General features: G+C 47.3%; 1 protein-coding gene across 2 annotated transcripts in view; it reads left to right on the forward strand.

Moving 5' to 3' along the window:
- The window catches only part of CARS1 (cysteinyl-tRNA synthetase 1), a 1,125,505-nt gene that overhangs the window by 625,151 nt on the left and 479,834 nt on the right, over positions 1 to 20,520 (forward strand). The window lies entirely within an intron of this gene.

Genomic DNA, 20,520 nt, shown 5'->3' on the forward strand with positions numbered 1-20,520 from the left:
TCTTATATAGCGCATTCACTCACCCAGTGGCCTGAGGGCGTTTAGACTTCACAATCTCTACCAATCATTGTGAAGGTGAGCAGACTTCACAATCTCTACCAATCATTCAGATAGTGTTGCACGAAGATCATCTCTACCTTTCCCACAACAGTTTTCTACTGTTGAGATGTCTTTTAGTCTTAAGTACCCTGATCCAAAGAGTTGTACTCGTTCTGGTTGTTGGCAGTGCACATTAAATGGTGGCTGCAATACTGGTAGCTGTGTAGGGTCGTAGGAAGCCTTTTTGTTTCTGGAGTCTTTCCAGATGGACTGTCTAGTGTTAAGAAATTCAGTTGCCATGCAACAGTGCTTTATTAACTTTGTGTGTTTGTGTGGAGCCCGGGGATGACACTATATGGTAATTTCCCTGATGCAAGCTCTCTCCAAGAGCACAGGAAGTAATGTGTTGGGTTATGTTACCTGGAATGATGTGCAGGAGCTAGGGGACTCTGGAATCCAAATCCCCAGAGTTGTGTGTGGGGGTGGGTGGGGTTGTGTGGGGGGTGGCCAGCACTGGTTGGCTAGCCCCTCGAGTCTGTATTGTGTGTGTGTGTATGATTTTTAGTTTGGGTTACCATCTTTCCTTCCGATTTGGCAAAACTGGATTATCTATTCAGAAGGCATTTTTGTGGCTCTTCTGTTCTCTTTGGTTCTCAGGACTCTCCTGCGCTGCTTGACCTCTGGAAACGTTCACCACATCCTCCAGAAAGCTTTTTTAAATGTTCTTTGCCCTTTAATTCAGGATACATCTGTGTAGCAGAACCATGTTACCATCCTGCTGGTATGGAGCCATCTAGTGGCGTGTCATCCTTACTTTTTTTCTGAACAGTGACTGGTGATCTTTTTGCCAAAGGGTCACCATTTGCTGGATCATCGATTTGCTGTTGCATCTCAACTTCACGCACTTCAAGGCAAATTGGCATCTAGATCTGTTCCTCTGGGGTAGTCTGCTGCTGACCTGGCTGTCAAACCATGACAGTCCTAGCTGCTGCTCCAAGAGCTCCACGCTACAGGCTTTTTACCGGAACATATCCGGCTGCTTTTCCTCATTTGATATGTCTTTTTGGGATCCTAGGCATCATCTGTGAAGTTTTTTTCCATTCGTCCATGTTTGGAGGGCTCCCGTGATAAACTCATCCAGAACTGAAACACTGCCTCCCCTACATGATACATCACCACTCACCTGTGCGATCTCCCGTCCGGCGGCATGCTGAGTGCAACTCTTGTGCTTGAATGCCACTGATGAGTGTTCCCATCTTTCTTGTGATTCTTTGATTCCAAACTGCCTCCAGGGCCCTGTTTGAAGACCCTTTATTTACCTCCAAAGGATAACATTGACACTGGTATCCTAAGACCCACAAGCTTAACATTGGTAGTGTACGTGCAAATGTGCTTTTATGGTCTGTGTGACCAGTTGAACTTCTCTGAAATATTTGAATATTCTATGGACTTGTGTGACCACTTTCTTTATTTTTATCCATAGTCTGCAAAGTTAGAGAAAGAAAGTTATTTTAAATATTTGCTTACCTGTATTTATTGGAAGTTAAATTCTATGCACACCTTTATTGTGTATATATATGTTATTTTTCTTGTATCCGATCTGCATACAGACCCGAATCACCAGAGCTGCACAATTAACAGCATTAATACACTGATTTGCCATCAAAAACTGTGGTTATACCATGTGGGGAGTGCGCCAGTTATACATGCAGATATTGGTTCCTATGGTTACCTATGGCCTGGAGGCACTACTGAACATCAATTTAAGCTGGCTCCAAGTCATAGAGGGCACTTTTTGGAGGAGGATATTGGGCCTTCTCCAATGTATGCCGATGGCGATCCTCAGATTGGAACTGGGGCTAACCTCCCTAAAAGCTATCGTACTCAAAAGAAGAACGGATAGGTATCTGAAGATGATCAACCAACCCTCGAACTTCTTATTGAGATTCTTGTGTCAAGAAATTTCTAGGGAGTCGACGATCTACCTCCTAAAAGATCAGATGGAAAGGCCTTCAGAGATTGGCTGGATCCCCGCATTGAGAGGCACCTACGATATATCGAAGAAAGGCCTGTCGAAACGGATAGGCCTATGGGACTGGCTAGAGAACTATGAGCATCTGAGCAAACTCACAAAGTACCATTTGTATGATATAGATTATGCACATTTTTGAAACCACAGGTGTATATGAACCTAAATCCGTCCGTAGACTCAGACGTTTTCTTCTCTTGCTACGACTCAATTGTCTACCGGTGCTAGCCAACAAGTGGATTGATATCCACTTGCCATCTCAAGAAAGATATTGTCGCTTATGCAAAAACACTTCTATTAATGAAACTGCCATGCACTTACTTACAGCTTGTCCGGTTTTGGCTAAAACCTATGAATTATGCTATGGGAACTTGGTCCACAATTTAGAGCACTTAGATGAACCTTGATTTTGGTACCGTAGTCTAAATTCAACCAGCTTAAAAACTCATATAGCTATGTATGGCATATGGCTGAAGATCGAAAAATCTTTGGGCATTACTATCTAGCCTATCCAATTTCTCAGTGGTATACTGTGTCACATGGGTTGGGCCCAGCAAAATGATTCGAAGCAAATAACATCTTGGAGGGCTATTTTAGCTTTGTATAAGCGGATTATACTTAATTCAAATTCTTATGGTTGGGCAATGAGGTGGTTTTGACCTTGAATAATGAATGCAAACGTACATTTGAATAATGAATTGAACTATTGATGGTGCTCTTCAATTTTGCTAGAGAGAATATGTATCGTTATCTACACGTGTAACACGTATATTATATCACTGGAAATTCTATGCATAGAATAATCAGTCCTAAATGAGGTTATTTTAATTTCTTATTTTACTTATTCTATCGGATTTTATTCCAATCAATCTATTTTACTTTTATATGCATTTGAATCATGTGTTAAGTTTATACGTAAACTGTCTCACATTATTGAAATAAATAAATAATTTCTTGTTTACAAACATCACAGCATGCCCGACAGTGAACATTACAATATCCAAACAGCTTCCATTTTAACATGCATTTTCCACTGCCATCCCCACCCCCTCCCCCCGTAACTCAAGCTTGCTCCCTCGCACCTCTGCTTATTCCTTCCCGGGCCCTTCCTCTTCCGTGCTCCCGGAGGTGTCATGTTCGCTAGGGCTTACTTGGGTGGTCTCGGTTAATGTGACCACTAGTTGTCTCCAGGCCATAAGTGTCCCCATCTCCTCCTCCTCCCCCTGTGTGCCGCTTCGTACCCTACCGTGGTTTCTGCTTCAGCCAATTTCAGAAGGTCATGCCACCACACCTCTATCTTGGGTCTCTGGCTCGCCTTCCATCCCATAGCTATCCTGCATTTGGCCAGAATATAGGCTAAATCCTTAAGTTTGCATAAATGTTTAATTTTGTGTGGTCTACAGAATCCTCCCACCATGCACGCCCACACCGATTCTACATCCAACGTAATTCCTTTCTCGGCAAGACGGTTGGCCACCTCCCCCCAGAATATACAAATCTCCTGGCATGCCCAGAACATGTGTCTCATCCCCCCGTTCACTTTCCCACATTTCAGGCATATTTGTGTCTCTGTGCTCTTAAACCGGCCTATCCGCGGAGGGGGTCATGTAAGCCCTGTGGGTTACGTATAGCTGAATCTGTTGTAGTCTAGCGTTCCTGGACACCTTCTTGTAATACCTCTGTGGTCTTTCCCATTGACCATCCTGCATGGGTTCCCACGCATCCTCCTCCCACTCCCGTCTCAGCTGTGTCACCTCTTTCCCAGCCCTGGACATCACTAGTTCATAGATCTGGGATACCTCATGCCCTCCCTCTGAGATGTCATATGTTGTCTCTATTGCCGAGTCCATTTGGGTTTCCAATACTATTTCGGACCATGTGGCCCTTATTTGCTTCATCAGTCTGATGTAGGTAATATACTGCCCCGGGTGTACTCCCGTTTCTTCCACTAATGTTGTAAATTCCAGTGCCTTCCCATCCTGCCACACGTCTCCTAGTGTTGCTATGCCCATCTGTTCCCAGTGTATTCGTATTGTCTGCCTCAGCTGTTCGTCTACTCCTCTCAGTGCCACTAGCGGCACCTGGGGGGAACACAGGGCCGGGTTATCCATGACCTGGCACACCTTGCGCCATGTCTTCCATCCCAGTTCTAGCAGGTACGATCGCCCTTTGAGCTCTGATTTGGGCAGCCATATTAGTTCTTTCAGGAAGAAAGGTGTACACTCGGACCACAGCAGTCTGGACTCTGCCGTTGTGTCTTCGGTTAAGCACCTGGCCACAAACTGCAGTTGCCCCACTAGATAATATATCTTAAAGTTAGGTAGTCTTATGCCCCCTTTCTAGTACGCGTTCTTTAGCTTCCATAAGGCGATCCTATTTCTAGTATTGTGCCAGATGAAGCCTCTACATAAACTCTGTAGTTTGTTAAAAAATCGTTTAGGCACCTTACATGGGATATTCACAAAGAAGTGCAATAGCCTAGGTAATAAGACCATTTTCAACAATGCCACCCTTACCATCATAGCCAGGGGGAGTTTAGCCCAGAATTTCATACTATTTTCAATGTTTGCAACTGCTTTCTCTGTGTTATGTTTGTGTTCATCTGCTATCTCGTGGTAAATATCAATCCCCAGGTACCTGAATGTTCTAGTCTCCCAGGGTGTTTGTAAGGCTGGTAGGTTGTTATGTGCTATGCCTTTGTATCTCCCTAGGGGAAATATACATGACTTCTTGGGGTTCACGCTATACCAGAAAAAGCTGCAAATGGGTTCATTACTTCCAGGATATATTGCAGGTTTTCTTCTGGGTATCTCAAGTACAGTAGCATGTCATCTGCGTACAGTGATATCAGGTGCGGTCCTTCCTTAGTGTAGACCCCTATCCCTTCATATTGTTGCCTCAAATATATCGCTAGGGGAATCCAGTGCAAGAATATACAACATGGGAGACCACTGGCAGCCTTGCCTGGTGCCCCTACTGAGTTGCCATTTGTCTGAGATCAGGCCTCCAAATAAGGTGCGTACCAGGCCTTTTTACGCATGAAAATTTTGTAAATACGACGGCTTTATTATTTTCCTGTGTACATTTACCCACAGGATTAGAGCAGAGGGCTGTGCAAAGGTCAAGTTACTTGACAGAAACCAGAAGGGTTCTTTTGATTTTTATCTACATGGATGTAATTGCAAGCCACCTTTTGAAACTGTATTTCTCTGAAGCCTTTCAAAAAATAAACTGCACGCTTTGATAAAAGGAATAGTGTCCTTCCATTCAGCTTCTGCTGTATTGATGGTCATGAAGCAAACAGAAACACTCTGCATATTTATTTTCCTAGAATTCTACGATTGTATAATTAATAAGATGGAAAACTAAGTTACAATTGAGAATTCATATTTTGTAACAAATTATGCTTTTTTGCAGTGAAAGCAAACCAGTATTGCACAATTGTGTTTTACAGAGTGCTGTGTGCAGAATCATGCAGAGGCACATCATATTTACACTTATAATTTAATGTACACTGTAATTATAAAAACAGTGTGTAAAATGATGACTGTGCACAGTCTAGTTTACATCCATTCAACATTGCAGTCAATGGGGTACATTACTATAAATGGTCAGTGGCAGTAGAGCCTTTGCTTTGGTGTGATTGTCATTACACCAGTCACAGGTGTTCTAGCCTCTCAAATCTTCAAGACTACAATAAAAACAACCAAAACCTGACTCTCCAGGAAGTGCAAGTGCTGTTCAAAGACAAACAAATGTAATTGAAATAGAAACTCAGCAAAACATGTCCCTTTGATAATCTAGATAGGTATTTAACTTTATGTAGCGCTTCATGAATGGTTCGTCCAACATCTAGGTACTGTGATTATTATACCTCAGTCGAAACTCAGTTAACCAACCTCTGAAGGATGCTAGCCAATAAGATAGCTCAGCCGGTTTACCACTCGTTGCTGCAATCTGTGCATGATCTGTAGGTTGCAGGTTCGAATCTCGGCAAGGCCAACTCGGGCTTTCATCCTTTTGAGGTTGATAAAGGAGTACCGACTTCGGTTTGGTGATAATTGTGATATATATGTACAGCGCTATATAAATAACCATTTGACTATGAGATTAGGTATAGAATTTAGCATGGAGTCTTTGCCTCTCTGCACTGTTGTATCAGTGCCACTAGCCGGTCAAGTGGCACAGCGAGTAGAGCGCTCGCTTTGACACCCGTGCAGAGCCTGTTAACGCAGGTTCGAATCCCGGCGGGGCCAAACTCAGCCTTTCATCCTTCCGAGGTCGATAAATGAGCACCACACACCGTGGGTAATAATAAGCAGCGCTCGGATACCTGAGGGTTTGTAGCGCTATATAAAAGCCTAATTATTATTATTATTATTATTATAACAGTGGCCAACCATTATGTAATAATAGCTCCAGGAAATGAGGACTTTCATTAAACATCAAAAGACAATTCTGCTATCGGACCTCAAAACGCACAATACAATTCATGTTTGCTTTACTATGTAATTGGCTAGGGTTTTGTGATTTCAACATTTAAATATATACAGATAGATTAAATGGCCAGACCTTAGAGAAATAATGAGAGGTGTATTCTGTCATAATGCAGAAAGCTGCCACATAGTAATGATTTCAATACAGTGTTTGCACACATCGGCTGAATGTCACATACATTTTACTCTCTTGCAAAGGAGAAAGTCATTTTTACTCTCTTAAAATCACATTTACTCTCAAGGTTTAAAAATAGGGAGTAAAATACTCTCACCTCAAAATCTTATCTGGAGCACTGGACATCGGTCTATATGATCCGCAGTCTGTGCTGGGCTTATTTGCTTTGAGCAGTGGGATAATTATTGCCTCTCTCAGGGATTCCGGTAGCTTCTCTACCTCCAAAAGCCTCATTTAGCATTGCTAGTAGCGGGGGAAGCACCTCCGCCCTATATGTTTTATAAAACTCACTTGGGAGCCCATCCGCTCCTGGGGCTTTGTTCGTTGGCAAATGCCTGACCACTGTTTCTAGCTCCTCCAGTGTAATGGGGGCGTCCAGGTTCTCTATCTCTTCAGTGCTCAATTTCGGTAGCCCGATGTCCCCATATTGCTGTGCCTCTCACCACTACTTTGAATGCCTCCCACATGGTGCTTTCTGATACTATACATTCGGTGTTATTTTCGAAGTATTCTATTACCTCCTCCCTCAGGTTCTCCCTGAACAATGTCTTTCAGTGCTTCGGCTCTAAGTCGCCACGTTGGAATCCTGGCTCTGCGGGGCTGATGTTGCCACGTTAGGATCAAGGGCGAGTGGTCTGATAAGACCCTTGCTTTGTATTCTGAACTCACTGGGCCTCTACACGGTAGGCGGTAAGGGAAAAATGATGCCGGTAAAGGATTACCGGCATCGCTAACCGCTCCTGCCAATTACGACCCGCCTACCCGCTATTAGCGGCACCGCTAAGAACGGTGCCTCTAATAGCGGCACGGTCGCGCGACCCCTCATGGCGGCAATAGGAGTCCATCACAAGACATGCGGACATGCAAATAGCAGCATGGAGCAGGCACAAAAAGCCCATACCGGCATGGCGGAAATACCGGCATCGCAAACCACCCGTAAAGGGCTATGTGCAGTGTTCCCAACTGCCACAGGTGCCCACAATCAGCACAGGTGGAGGCAATGGAGACTGGGCTAGCACAAAAGGAGCACACCACACCCCTTCCCACACCCATTCACACACCAAAATGATTCCAATACTAGTAGCATTACATGGGCTGGAGGACATGATTGTATTGCAACAGCTACAACAGGCAGCACAGAGGAGACGCAGCAGGAGGAGGAGGAGGGCGAGACAGGCCCAGCAAGCCCCACCAGTGCACCTAGTTGTACCACAGAGGCAGCCACCAATCCCCAGTATCAGAGCCAGTCCATTCAACCTAACCCCTGAGCAGATTCCTGGCCACAGGCACCTACCAGCATACGGTAGGGCAGATGCATGGCATATCACAACCAGTATTCTCACGCACGCTGAACCAGGCGCTCGATGCCCTCCGAAGCACACAAGTGAACACATATCCCTGCCACGGACTGCCAAGGAGATCTCCAACACCAAAGTTGGCTTCCATTCACTGGCAGGCACCCCAAGTTGCATTGGGGCCATCAACTGTACCCATGTGGAATTGGTGGTCCCACATGCCAATGAGGCAGTCCACCAAAACAGAAAGCAATACCACTCCATTAACGTCCAAATGGTATGTGACTCTAACAAGATCATCACACATTGTTGTGCCAGATATCCCAGATCAACCCATGATTCAATGGTCCTGCGGAACTCAACGATACCACGCTACATGGAGCGACATGCTGGACAACGTTCTTGGCTACTTGGTGAGTAGCATGGCAAGCACATGGCAGTGTGATGTGGGGAGTAGATTTGGGGGGGGGGATGCATACTCCAACTGGGTGTGATTGGGGGGATGAAATGCATACTCCAACTGTTCGAGAATAGTTGACAGGATAAACAATGCTCATACAGAAATACACCACTGTCCCCCAAGGCAGCCCAGACTGGACCTAACACATGTAAACTACATGCAAGTAGTAAGCTGTGCAACAATGAAATGAGGCCATTACCCCAACCGTGTCATATCCATCCACATGCACATTGCACATCAGACCGTACCCTCTACAACACAATGCAGCAACATGCAGCCAATATGGACAATGGAAATGTACGCTGAACAGCATCACAGCGGAAATGCGACCTTGAGTGCATACAAAGTCATCACCTGTAGCCATTATACTGATTCACACCCGTACACCACTACAGAAGTGCCGCATGACAGCTTGGGGACATCAACTTTGTCATGGCAGTTCACTAGCAGTGTGGTTCAAACGGTGCGAGGACCAAAGGACACGAATGACTGGACCTCACCCAGTACATGGCAATAACTGCCGTAGGCATGCACAGTGCATGTACACTTGCAAGGACTACATCACCTTCCCACATTGCAGTTACTTTGATTACCTCCATGCATGTGGGATTTGTGGATGTCATTCACAATGCTAAGTTGACTTGTGTGATATGTACTGGTTCCACTTGTTGTAATCACTTACACATACCCATTGTTGCACCCATGCAGGTGATGCTGGCTATCCCCTGAAGAGGTGGCTCCTTACCCCTGTACGGAACCCACAGAACAGGCACGAAGAGGAATACAATTGTGCACATACCCGTACCCGTGTGGTAATTGAGCAGACATTTGGCCTTTGGTGGCCAAGATCACCATGGCATGTGTCGTGCTGCACAATATGTGCATCAGACGGAATGTGCCACTGCCCCCTGACATTGAACTGCAACCACCTGGTGAGGATGAGGAGGGAGAAGATGGGTCTGCACGTCATGCAGGTGGTGATGCACAGGAGGGACATGCTGTGCGCCAGCATCTGATAGACCAATATTTCTAATACACATGGATTAAGAGGGTGCGATGGATGTGGGTATTGGGGCACTGGGTTTTGTGGTGAAATGTACACTGCTCTGTCCACCAGTAAAGCACACATACACAAAGAAAATTGTCCACTCCTGTGATTCGTCATGTCACCAGTGTGTATTAAGTAACGTAAGTAAATGAAGTGCATGGACCCGACAACACTAACACCCTTTACCCTCTCCCCCCACAACTCTCCCAAAAACCCTTTATCCTTCCCCCCACAACTCTCCCAAACATGGCTTGCACTTCAGTGCAGCATTGCAGTACACGTGTCACCAACATCAGGCTAGCCCTACCTCCCACCCCCTCTACCACCATTGGGGGGGTTGTGAGGTTGTGCGCCGCATGGACCTGCACAGGGGGCTGGTCTGCCTTGAGCTGGCAGAGGAGGTGGTGCTCGGTTGGTCCGGTGCCCGTGGGGGGTTCTGCCTGTCCATAGCATCTGCGATGCGTGTGAGGACCTGCCTCCCAGCTGATATTTCCTCACATATGCAGTTGGTGCTGGCTTCTATGGCTTGTTTGATGCCCTTGGCATGTTCCCTGCACTCCTCTCTCACCAGGGCAGCCTCACCCACATGCTGGCAGACCAGCGAAGTGATGTCTTCCTGGCGCTGTCGGATGATGGCCATGTCATGGCCTCTGTGTCTGCGTTGTACGGTACCTGCCGCACCTTGTGGGATATGTCTACCATCAAGTGATGTCACCCTGGGATTCCAGCACCCTGCCACGATTTCATCCCCAGACTGCTCATGGCTGTTGGCATGTGATGTGGGGCGTGGGCTCTGTTGGTCTGACTGTTGCGGGCTGGGTGTATGGTGTTCAATGGCCGAGATACAAGTATCCTCCACATCGGACATGGGTGCCGTGGCAGCTGCCTCGCCGATGGAGCTATTAGCGGCGGATAGTGTCCCTTTCGCAGGTGGATCCTGCGTGGTGGGAATTGCAGGAGTGGGTGCTGCAATTACATCTGGCAGACTTTCACGTCTTGGTGACGTGGGTGGCTGTGTGGGTTTGGCCCTCTGCGGGAGTGCAGTCTTTCCAGTGCCCCTTGATGTGCTGGCCATGGTGCCTGCTTCCATTCCCCTGCCCTGTTTCTTAGGAGGTGGGGCCTGCGTCGCAGTGTCCTGCTCCTCACTGTCAGATTGTGAGCCTGTGGGGGACAAAGAGAGGGATAGCATCGGTGATGGGTCAACGTGCATCATGCAGATGTTGTTGTTCCTGCTGTTGTATGCATTTGGACTTCATGTTTGGCCATACAGGTCGTTAGACAGATGGGTGGGTCATACATGCATGAGTCTGGGTGACACGTGTCTGGGGTGCTGCATGCATGTGTTTGTGTGGGGATGTGCACAGCATATGGGCAGGGTTGTGTGCATGTATGTTTGATGGCCCCATCCATGAGCTGATTTCAGGGTCACATTTGGGGGATTAGCTCATGTTTCGTAGTGCAGTGTTTTGTGTGGACAGTTGCCTCCATCAGACGATGACGGCACACCGTGCTCCATTTCGCCAACTCCCTCAATAGATTCGACCCCAATGGTGCTGGCACAGGTCTCCTCCCACTTCTGCAGGTTTATTGGGGATCCTCCACCGCCTCCTGTGCCCATGGCTAGGCTCCTGTTAGCTAATAGCAGTGAACGCTAATGCTGTATTATAGGACGGCGGAAGTGCAATGAGCGCTTTCCTAGGTGCCGCTAAGGGACTTTTTGGGGCCTTTAACGGCATGGCGGAAAGCTCGTGCCCGCGTACTCGTGATGCCCCGCAATTAGCAGGCTGCTTCCTACATGGACACGTTATTAGCGCCATGCCGGTAAGAACCGTTACTTACCGCCTACCGTGTAATGAGGCCCACTATCTCCCCGGTGAGGTCCGGGTTAGCAAACCTATAATCTAGTCGTGTATACAGGTTCTGGGGGGCAGAGTAATGTGAATAGTGTCTAACGTGTGGATGCTGCAATCTCCATATATCCTCTAGCTGGAAGTCTCCCAGTAGAGTCTTTAGTGTCTTGGTTGCAGGGGTAGGCTTATTTAGTTTCTCGTCCAATCTGTCCACCCTGGGGCCTAGTGTGCAATTGAAGTCTCCTCCCCATATGACCGTGCCTCCCAGGTACAGGCTGACCTTATCAAACAGGGCTTTAAAGTAGGCTACTGTGTTCTGGTTCGGGGCATATGTGTTAATAATGCTCACTTCTCTGTTTTTCAATATTCCCTGTATTGCCACCATTCTCCCGTCTGACTCCACTACAGACTGTATCAACTGAAAGGGTACATGTGGCGCGATCCAGGTGATTACCCCTCTGACATATGCCGAGTATGTTGCCCCGATGACAGTACCCTTCCGTTATCTCCGTATCAGCTCCTGTTTTTCTTTTGTGAGGTGGGTTTCTTGTAGCAAGGCAATATCTATTTTTGCCTCCTAAGTTACATCATGATCTTGTTTCTTTTCAGATAACTATTAAGACCCCTGACATGCCAGGTTGCTATCTTTAAGTTTCCCATCCCTCATCCATAGTCCTTCCCGCCTTTATCCTTCCGTGCCCTCCAACTATCTCGCAGTTGCGCGTGGATATAAGCTCATTCCCTGTTAAGCCCAACTACAAACTCCCCATCTCCCTTCCCACCCGCCACCCTCCACAACCCCAACTGTTGCCCAGCTCCATCCCTGGATCTCAGGCTATCCCGCATTTAGTCCTACCCTGGTTACACCGGTACCAGGAACTCAGCAGGGGGTTGCCGCACTACTCGCAACCAAGCTAATCTATCTTATGGGGTGCGAGATGGATTCTCTGCGTCTCCCGCCTTAACACTACTTTGTATTCTGCCCGCCATATACATTTCTCTACTTCTCACTGCTATATGCGGATCTATGATCCAGTCCCATTGTCATTGTTTATACAGCACCTTGGTCTCCATAATCGCTGCTTCACTTGTCGTTTCCACCCTCTTGTTGATCGTTGGACCCTGACGGGCTGTTCTGTGCATCCAACCAATCCATGGCTTCTTCTGGGGTCTCGAAGAACAAAGCCCTGTTTTTGTGAAATATTTTCAATTTTGCCGGGTACATCAGCATATATTTGTAGCTTGCTTCGCGTCATCTTCTCTTAACTGCCCCAAAGTTTAGTCACCGTCTCTGTACTCGAAGAGTATAATCCGGATATGCCGCTATTGCCACTGATGCCCTCCGTATTGTGCTCCCTTTGCGGAAGTGTTCCAATATTTTTTCCCTGTCTCGATAGTTCAATATCTTGGTGATAATTGGTCTTGGGGGTTGGGAAGGCTCTCAATGTAGTCTGTGGGGTTTCGATCCCTCTTCCCCCTCAGGGAGCCCTATTATACATATGTTGTCCTTCTGGCCCTTCCTTCAGCCTCCTCAGCCCTGTTTTCCAGGTTGCTTACTCGTTGGCGCAGTGTGTGGATCCCAGAGGCATTGGCTGTGCAGATAGTGGTATTTGATTGGACTTCTTTCTCCAGTTCGCTTGTGCGATCTGCTATCGCCCTTACGTCTTGTCACAATAAGTTAACATCCACTTGTACCGCATCTATCTTGAATTCGAGGGACGTTTTGAGTTTTGTCATAGCCGCTTCTAGTTTGGTTTCCCAAGTTGACTTTAGATCTGCTATCACCTCTAGCATCTGTTGTTCGCTACTCACTGGGGCTGTGTCTGCCTGTAAATTCCTCTCTTTGCTCCTGGCTCCGTCCGTTGGTTGTGGTGTTTTGGTGTACTCCTCCATTGTGGGTTGTTTCCCTTTCGTTTTGAGTACTTTGGCTGCCATCTTAGACTCATCCACTATGCTCCTCAGAAGTCTCAGGGATCCGAATTTCTGTTATGCGTGCTCACGCTGGCTCTGTGGCACTTGGGTTTGTTCCGGGGACACGTGGTAGCGCTAACGTGGGCTAGAATGTCTCCCTAGTTGCAAGTGCCTCTGTAGCGTGCGGTGGATGTTCAACGCTGGCGTGCGCACTCTTCCCCTTATTTAGTCTTCCGGTTATGGCTTCCGTTTATGTTCGTTGCTGGGTCTAGGTTCCCCTCGAACGGGGGTTACTTTGCCTGCCAATGTTATCAGGTCCTCTCTCTTACAATGGCCGTTGCTTGTGGGGGTTTCTTTGCTGTTTCTTACAGTATTTGCCTTGCCCTCTCAATATAGGCCAGTAGCAGTGTGTGTTGCGAGGCCCCCCTCCCCAGTATGTCTGCAACAATGCCCCTCCTTCAGTTGGAATATTGGTCCGCCGCTTGGGCTCTTGATCTGTTTTGCTGCCTGGAAGATTTAGCTGGGGGCTTCCCAGTTATGGGCAGGCTCCACTCACTGCTGGTGCCGCCCGCCTAGTGCAGTACTGCGGCTAGGCGAAATGTTGTTTGGGCTCTTTTCCTCTTACAGATCGGGCACCTATTTTCTTAGGTCCGAGTCCCGTGGCCCTGTTAGTCTGCACTCTTTGCCATCCGTGTGTGCCATGCCCTGTGTCATCTGCGATCATCCTCTTTGCTTTGTGACCGAGTCGTTGGCTGGGCCCCCCTCCCTCTCTCATTACCACTTGTCCGTGCTCACCTCAGGATGTCTGCCTGCTCAGGTCTGTTCTCCCGACCGTTAGTCCGTCCCTGCGGGCGTCTGTGGGTGGCTGAATGAGTCTTGTTGTGTTGCTTCCAGCTCTGTAGTTACGCGCATAAAGCTGCGCCTGATATGCTGTAGCTGTTGTGCTGTCTGGCTATTTTGGGGGGGGTGGTTTTTGCCGATTCGCAGGGCTCACCTCGTAGCACGGGTCTCCTGGTAGCATGTGGGTCCGTATTATGCAATCTTCCGGGCTACGTGTCTGTTGGTGTCTCCTGTGTGCCGGCTCTGTTTTGGCATACCATCCTCAGTGCATACATGACAGGTCTTCTCGGCATGCATTCGCTTCCTATTTTCAGCAGTCTCCAGTCTTCATAATTCTGTTGCTTCGTCCGTCGGGGCTTCGGTCCGCCCAAGTCCTTTGTTGCTCCTGGCAGCCATTTTGGGTGAACATCCGCAAGGATTTCGTGACTGTTTTTGCAATTATTGCAGCCTTGGGTGACCTTTTCTTAACAGGTTTAGTGCGCTGAGTGCTGCTCGCTTTCATACAGCTGGTCCTGCTTTTTGAGGTGATTTATGTGCATTTTTCCGGCGGGCATGCTCAGGATTTCGTCTGATCTACGGGAGCTCCAGGGTTTTCCAGCCTCTCACATGGCCAGCTAGCCACGCCCCGAATGATAAATGTATTTATGGTACATTTAAACGAGTTAATTCCTTTTGTCTTGAATGCTCATGTCATGTTACAACTTGGAGAGTCAAGAACTTGGCGAGCTTCTCAGTCCTAGCTCCAAAGAACTGGAACACGCTACCACCCGCAATCAGGAAAAAGACCTCCCTCAGTGTTCCGCAAGGCACTGAAAACTCAACTCTTCCACTAGCCACTGTCTCATATGCAGACTCCCTCTGAAATATGAGAACCGTATGTTTTTACCATTACCTTCACATCTCACCATTGTATGTATGAGAACACACTCTTCAATCTATATGTAATCTGTTGTAAACTATATGCAAACGGTTATGCGCCTAAGCAAGTATAATGTAGCAGCGCCACGAGGCCCAAGGGCCGATGTGCGCTTTATAAATGCAAATGAAGAACTAAATAGGTAAACACTCTTTAAGCCTTGTAGAGTGATATATCCGGGCACTAGAAATTGAGCCCAAGATTTTTCTGATGTCTGAGAGGGATCTGGTACATCTGGTGGCCCATGACAACGCACCCCATTTTACAGTGTTTTTTTTTTTTTTATCGGGGGCAGCCCTCGGACTCAACCGATCGTCGCCCCGATCGGCCTTTACCCCCTATACCCACCCAAACATACTGCAGTAAAATGCACTGAGGTATACCACTCCAAAATGTGGTTAAATGGGTGTTGAGATGTGCAAATACCAAAAAATCTACTTAAGTTACTCATATTTCATCCTGAAGACGTTGTGTTTTAGATCTCCAGGACACATACTTCTACATTTCATTTTGGGACAGACACAGGAAATATCTGCATCTTGCTAACAGTGAGGTTAGTTATAATTTCAAGAGTCTGTCTGAGCATGCCCCAAGAGGTTTTTTCACAAAGGTTCGGTCAATGGTGTCAGCATACCTTTGTTAGGTTGAGTTCATCTGTACCCTCTACCCCTACTGTTGGTTGAGTCTGCTGCCATCAGCAGCTCTAACCCTTTTCCGTCTCCAAATAGACTATAATATTTGGGATTTGTTGATGACCGGGAATATGTTTCATCAAATTGAATACATTGAAAAACACCATGTACTCTATTTTCAATTTATGGAAGGGACTAACAAATAGTAGTATGAAGGGAAAGGCATGAATACTGTTTAGGGTGGCACATTAGATTGTGGGGCTAACCTCCTGTGAAATTGGGCATGAGTTAATTGGGGTTCCATTCCCCAAGCTTCAACTTATTCCAGTTTCAAACGCCACAAAAGAAATGTAACAAAGTTCCTCTTGAAGCTTCTCGAAGCTCCCTTACCCACGCTTCAATTATTTCAACACTATAAAAAAACCAATGCATCTCCAACTTGGTAGGGCCTCTTAGGGTTCCCTTCCTCAAGCTCAGGCCTCTTCCAGCTTTCAAACATAAAACAAAATATATTGCAGTTCCTTTTTGGTTTTTCAGGGTGCCTTTTCTCATGCTTAGGCCCCTCTAGTTCCAAACACAAGTTCAGCTGGTCAGGATGTACCTTTTGCTTATGAAGAGTTTTTCTTAGATACATTCCTCTCATGGTGTAGAATCAGAGGCTTTTGAAAACACCAGACTTTTTGCTTTGCCTCTCTTTGTTTCTTTTGTGACTTTCATGTATTTCTTTCCCTTTGTTGTGCATACTTGCACTGTCTTTTATTCCTTTCACTTTGTTGTGCCTCTTGCACGCTTCCCTCCTCCTATTGTGCACACTTGCACTGCCTTTTTGGATCGTGCCTCTTGCACACTTCTTTTACTCTTCCCTGCACACCTGCACTTGCTTCCATCTTTCCGGGTCGCTTGCACCCTTTCCTTTTTTTCTATGAACTTCACTTTCACTTCTGCACCATTAATGTACATTTTCTTCCTTCTGTGCCACAAGCGCGCTTTCTCTTTCGTTCTTACTTTGTTTCTTAAAAACTGTCCTCCTTGCTTTCCGCTTCAAGCCGCCCAGACGCTCCCAAATGGGTCTCTCTCGCATGCGAAACTCACCGGGTAGCATAGCACTAGTAGGCAGTCTCTCTGGGATGCTTTGGGTCAAGGTCGGGGTTTCACCACCTGCCCCTGAGACACCCTCGCGCCAGGCACGCGGCCAAAGGGCACGAGCAATTGCACGGACACCACCAGCAGGGTCTGAGCTGCCTCGCTCGGCTATCTGGTAACACGGCTCTCCCGCCATGCTGCAGACGTTCTCAAACACTGAGGCCGCATCGCAGCATGCTGCTCTACTCCAGATCCTTCTTCCTGCAGCTCTCAGCTTTCTGGCATCTCTGGTCCAGTATGCTTCCCCAGCTCGCTCATCCATCTGCAAGACTACACCTTTTATAGTGAAAAGACCAGTCAAGTGGAGTCAGGTGTGAATGGTCGCTATTAAATGCCTGACCCTGCCTGGCTTTATTAGTGGGAGAACTGGAGTTCTTTCTAGGGTAGGTTCACCTTATTTTCCCCATGTTATTCCTATGGGTAATCTTTACTGATCTTGGTTGCCTCCTCCTTGTGATTGTTTGTTAATATAGCGCCTATACACAATGTGTTTCAAAGTGCTTCATGGCAGGGAGGGAACATGGGAGAAAACAAATGACATTCTCAAAGTCTTTGATACAATACAAATGTGAAAATTAACCATCATAATCAGCCTGGCGACATTTCAGATAGTGCAAGTGCTATAGACAATGATAAGGACTGGGAGGGAGAGAGAGACAGAGAAGCGGCTACATTACTATGTACTATGCCTGATGACAATTGAGGTAGTGCCAGAATATAACAAGAGGAGGGGGGGTAGAGGGGTTGGAGTGAGTGAGTGAGGGAGAGGAGAAGAACAAAACAAGCTACAATCGTACAAAGCCTGGCGACATTTCACAAAGGGCTTGAGGGGGAGAGGTAGGAGAATAACGAGTATGAGCTATTGACATTGAAGAGGAGGGGAGATGGGGCAGGGCAGGAGAAATGAGACAGACAAGTGGCTACCTTGCTATGCCTGGCAACAATTGAGTTAGTGCGGGAATTAACGAGAGGGAGGGAGCGAGGGAGGGAGGGGAGGACTACAGGGAGCAGGAGGAGAACAAAACATGCGACTATCATATTAGGCCTAACAACAATTCAGAAAGTGCTGGAGGGGGAGAGGTGGGTGAAGACAAATGGAGGGGGGGGCGCAAACAAAACAAGCTGCTATCATAGAGGTTAAGGCGACATGTCTGAAAGCAGCAGTGCTAAGGAAACAGTGATGGGGGGGATACAAACACCCATGGGGGACCAGAGGGGGGCTGGGAGGCAGCTTGCAGCGTACCAGTGCGGACAGGGGCAGAAAGGCCTTTGTTGTTGGCCTTGGATATAAGGCCGGCTCCCGCCTCCCGGTTGCAATGATTGGCTTAAGAGCCAAGAGCAACCAATGGGAGGGGGAGCAGGGCCAACCCAAGGCTGCAGGACAGGATGTAATTTCCTTGCAGCCATGTTGGAAAGCCATGGATCCCAGGTTGCCAAAGAAGGCACAATATGCAGTGAGGACGGAGGCACACATAAACAAAGCTCCATCAGAATGAATCCCTAACGTGCGCAATGTTAAAAAGTCAAAGTATTTGTTGGAAATGGGGAGGGGCAGATGGCGCGAGATTGGAGATACCCCAACCTGCTCTCCTCTCAGTCTTTATGGGGTATTTCTGGTACTGGAGGAATACCATGTCTCCCCTTGTGTATCCTCCTCCCAATCCCTTGTGACCCTCCACTCAGGTGATCCTCCCTCGCTTATCCACCTTCTAGGGTCGTGATCCAAAAGTGATGTGCCTTCCCATGCCCCTGAATGGAAGATCCTGAGGGAGTGGGTGAAAGAATACCATCCGGTTTCTCACACCCCGTAAAAAGGGGGGCAAATTCAAAGAAGAGGATGGGAATGAAACCAGATTTGATGCAACCACATAGATCTGTGTTGACCTAGGCTTTTCCGTCAACCAGTTCTTTTTCCAGCTTTGAAAATGTATTTAATTGGGACTTTTAACACAGAATTTTATTTGTGGGGATTCTGTGGCTACATTTTAGGGTCCTTCGACTTTTTTGTTTTTTTGAATTACTTTTTCTGGATCAAGCAACAACTTTGGATCACTGACTATGTTTTGGTATCCATAGAGACTTCTCCTAAATCCCCCCTGCCATTGCAATCCTTTTCAACCCTTGTTTTCACCTTATTTAAGGTATATATTATTGGGTTGTCCGTAAGGCGCCCAGTCCTAGTGGTGCCTCTCTGGGATCCCATTTTGCCCTAAGATGTTTACATCACCCTACGTTGATTTTAGGGAGTGGGTCAGGGTGGCAGATGTACATTGCCTTCACCAGGAGTGCAAGCCATTGTATCACATTGGTAGCCCAATGTGCCTTTTCGATAGCCATCGGGACACTGGCCCATTTTTTGAAATCCTGCTCTCGACCATTTTGTAGTCTAGGGCTCCCTTATTCAGGGTAACCACAAGGTGACCTTAAAATGGCCGTTCTGACAATGTGGGGTCTTTTGAGCTACAATGGCAGTCTCAACATTGGTTTAAACTGGTTAAGGCCAGCATAGGTCACTTTACGCTCCCTCTCACTTCCTCTGGTCCTGGTCTAGACTGTGTGGCTGTCGTATTGAGCAACCAGTGCAGTTGGTCATCCAAACCATTACTACTAGCCCCATCTAGCGATTGGTGGGCTGACCTTTAGCCAGCCCATTTTGGCAGGGGTCATGCCCTGCCTGGTCCCTGCTTCTCCTTCTATGTTTCCTGTTCCGTTGCTTGAAAGAAGCAGGTCTGCTGACCTGCTTGAGGAGTTTTCTCACCAACCTCTGTCCTTTTTGCTGTATAAATCACGTGCTTGGCGAGTCTGGCTTAGTTCAGTGGCTTGGACATATTCTGGATTGGGTTTCGTGCCTCTGAAGGTACAGTGCACGCTTCCTGAAAATTCCTGTTGCCTACCTACATCTGCTGGATTGAGCCTTCCAAACTGGAACCCTTTTCTGGTAGGTTTATTGCCAAATCCTGTTGTATCTTCTGCTTGGCTGTGGGTTGCTGCCATGGTCCAGAAGGATGCTGAGACTTCACCACCCCACCAGATCTTCTGCTAAGTGTATCCAAAGGTGCCTCCAGCTGTTCTCCCCTTTCTGGCACCGTTTTCTGCTGTGCTGCCTTCAATCTTTGTCCACCAAGCCGCTGGGGCCCATCTTTGCAGGATCCCTCACCTTCCCTGTCTTGTACTCGCCAAAATCCTAACTTCAGGCATGAAGGGGCATGTCATGGGAAGGTTCATTGTTCCTTTTCTGGGTGTCTTGACCTTTGCTGACTCAGGATCCTGTATACTGCTTCTGGAAAAGAACCCATGTTTTTGCAGACACTGACAATGTAAATGTGCATCCCTTTTGGGTCTTGGGGTGTGCGATTATTGATAATACCCTGAGGGGTTCCTCTGCTCCGGGGTCTAGATTCTTTGCAGGCTAGTCTCAAATGCTTTTCCCATAGAGGTGTGCTGATGGTCCACCTGCTCTTCTGCATCTTGCTCTGGTACACCCGTTCCTCCATCATCCTCCTGGATCACTTATTTCCCAGGGGTTGTTTGCTATGGAATATGCAACTGTGGGTTCAAATTGACTTGCTTCGATTAAAGTGGATGGCCCATTGACTTTCCTCCCATTTGATTCTTATGGAACTTTCAACCTTTACTAGAACTCGCCCAAACTGACTCTTTGGGTACTTAACTGCCCCTGGAAGTTT

Source organism: Ambystoma mexicanum, chromosome 11 (genome assembly GCF_040938575.1).
Source record: "Ambystoma mexicanum isolate Mex_15411 chromosome 11, UKY_AmexF1_1, whole genome shotgun sequence".
Classification (NCBI taxonomy): Eukaryota; Metazoa; Chordata; class Amphibia; order Caudata; family Ambystomatidae; genus Ambystoma; species Ambystoma mexicanum.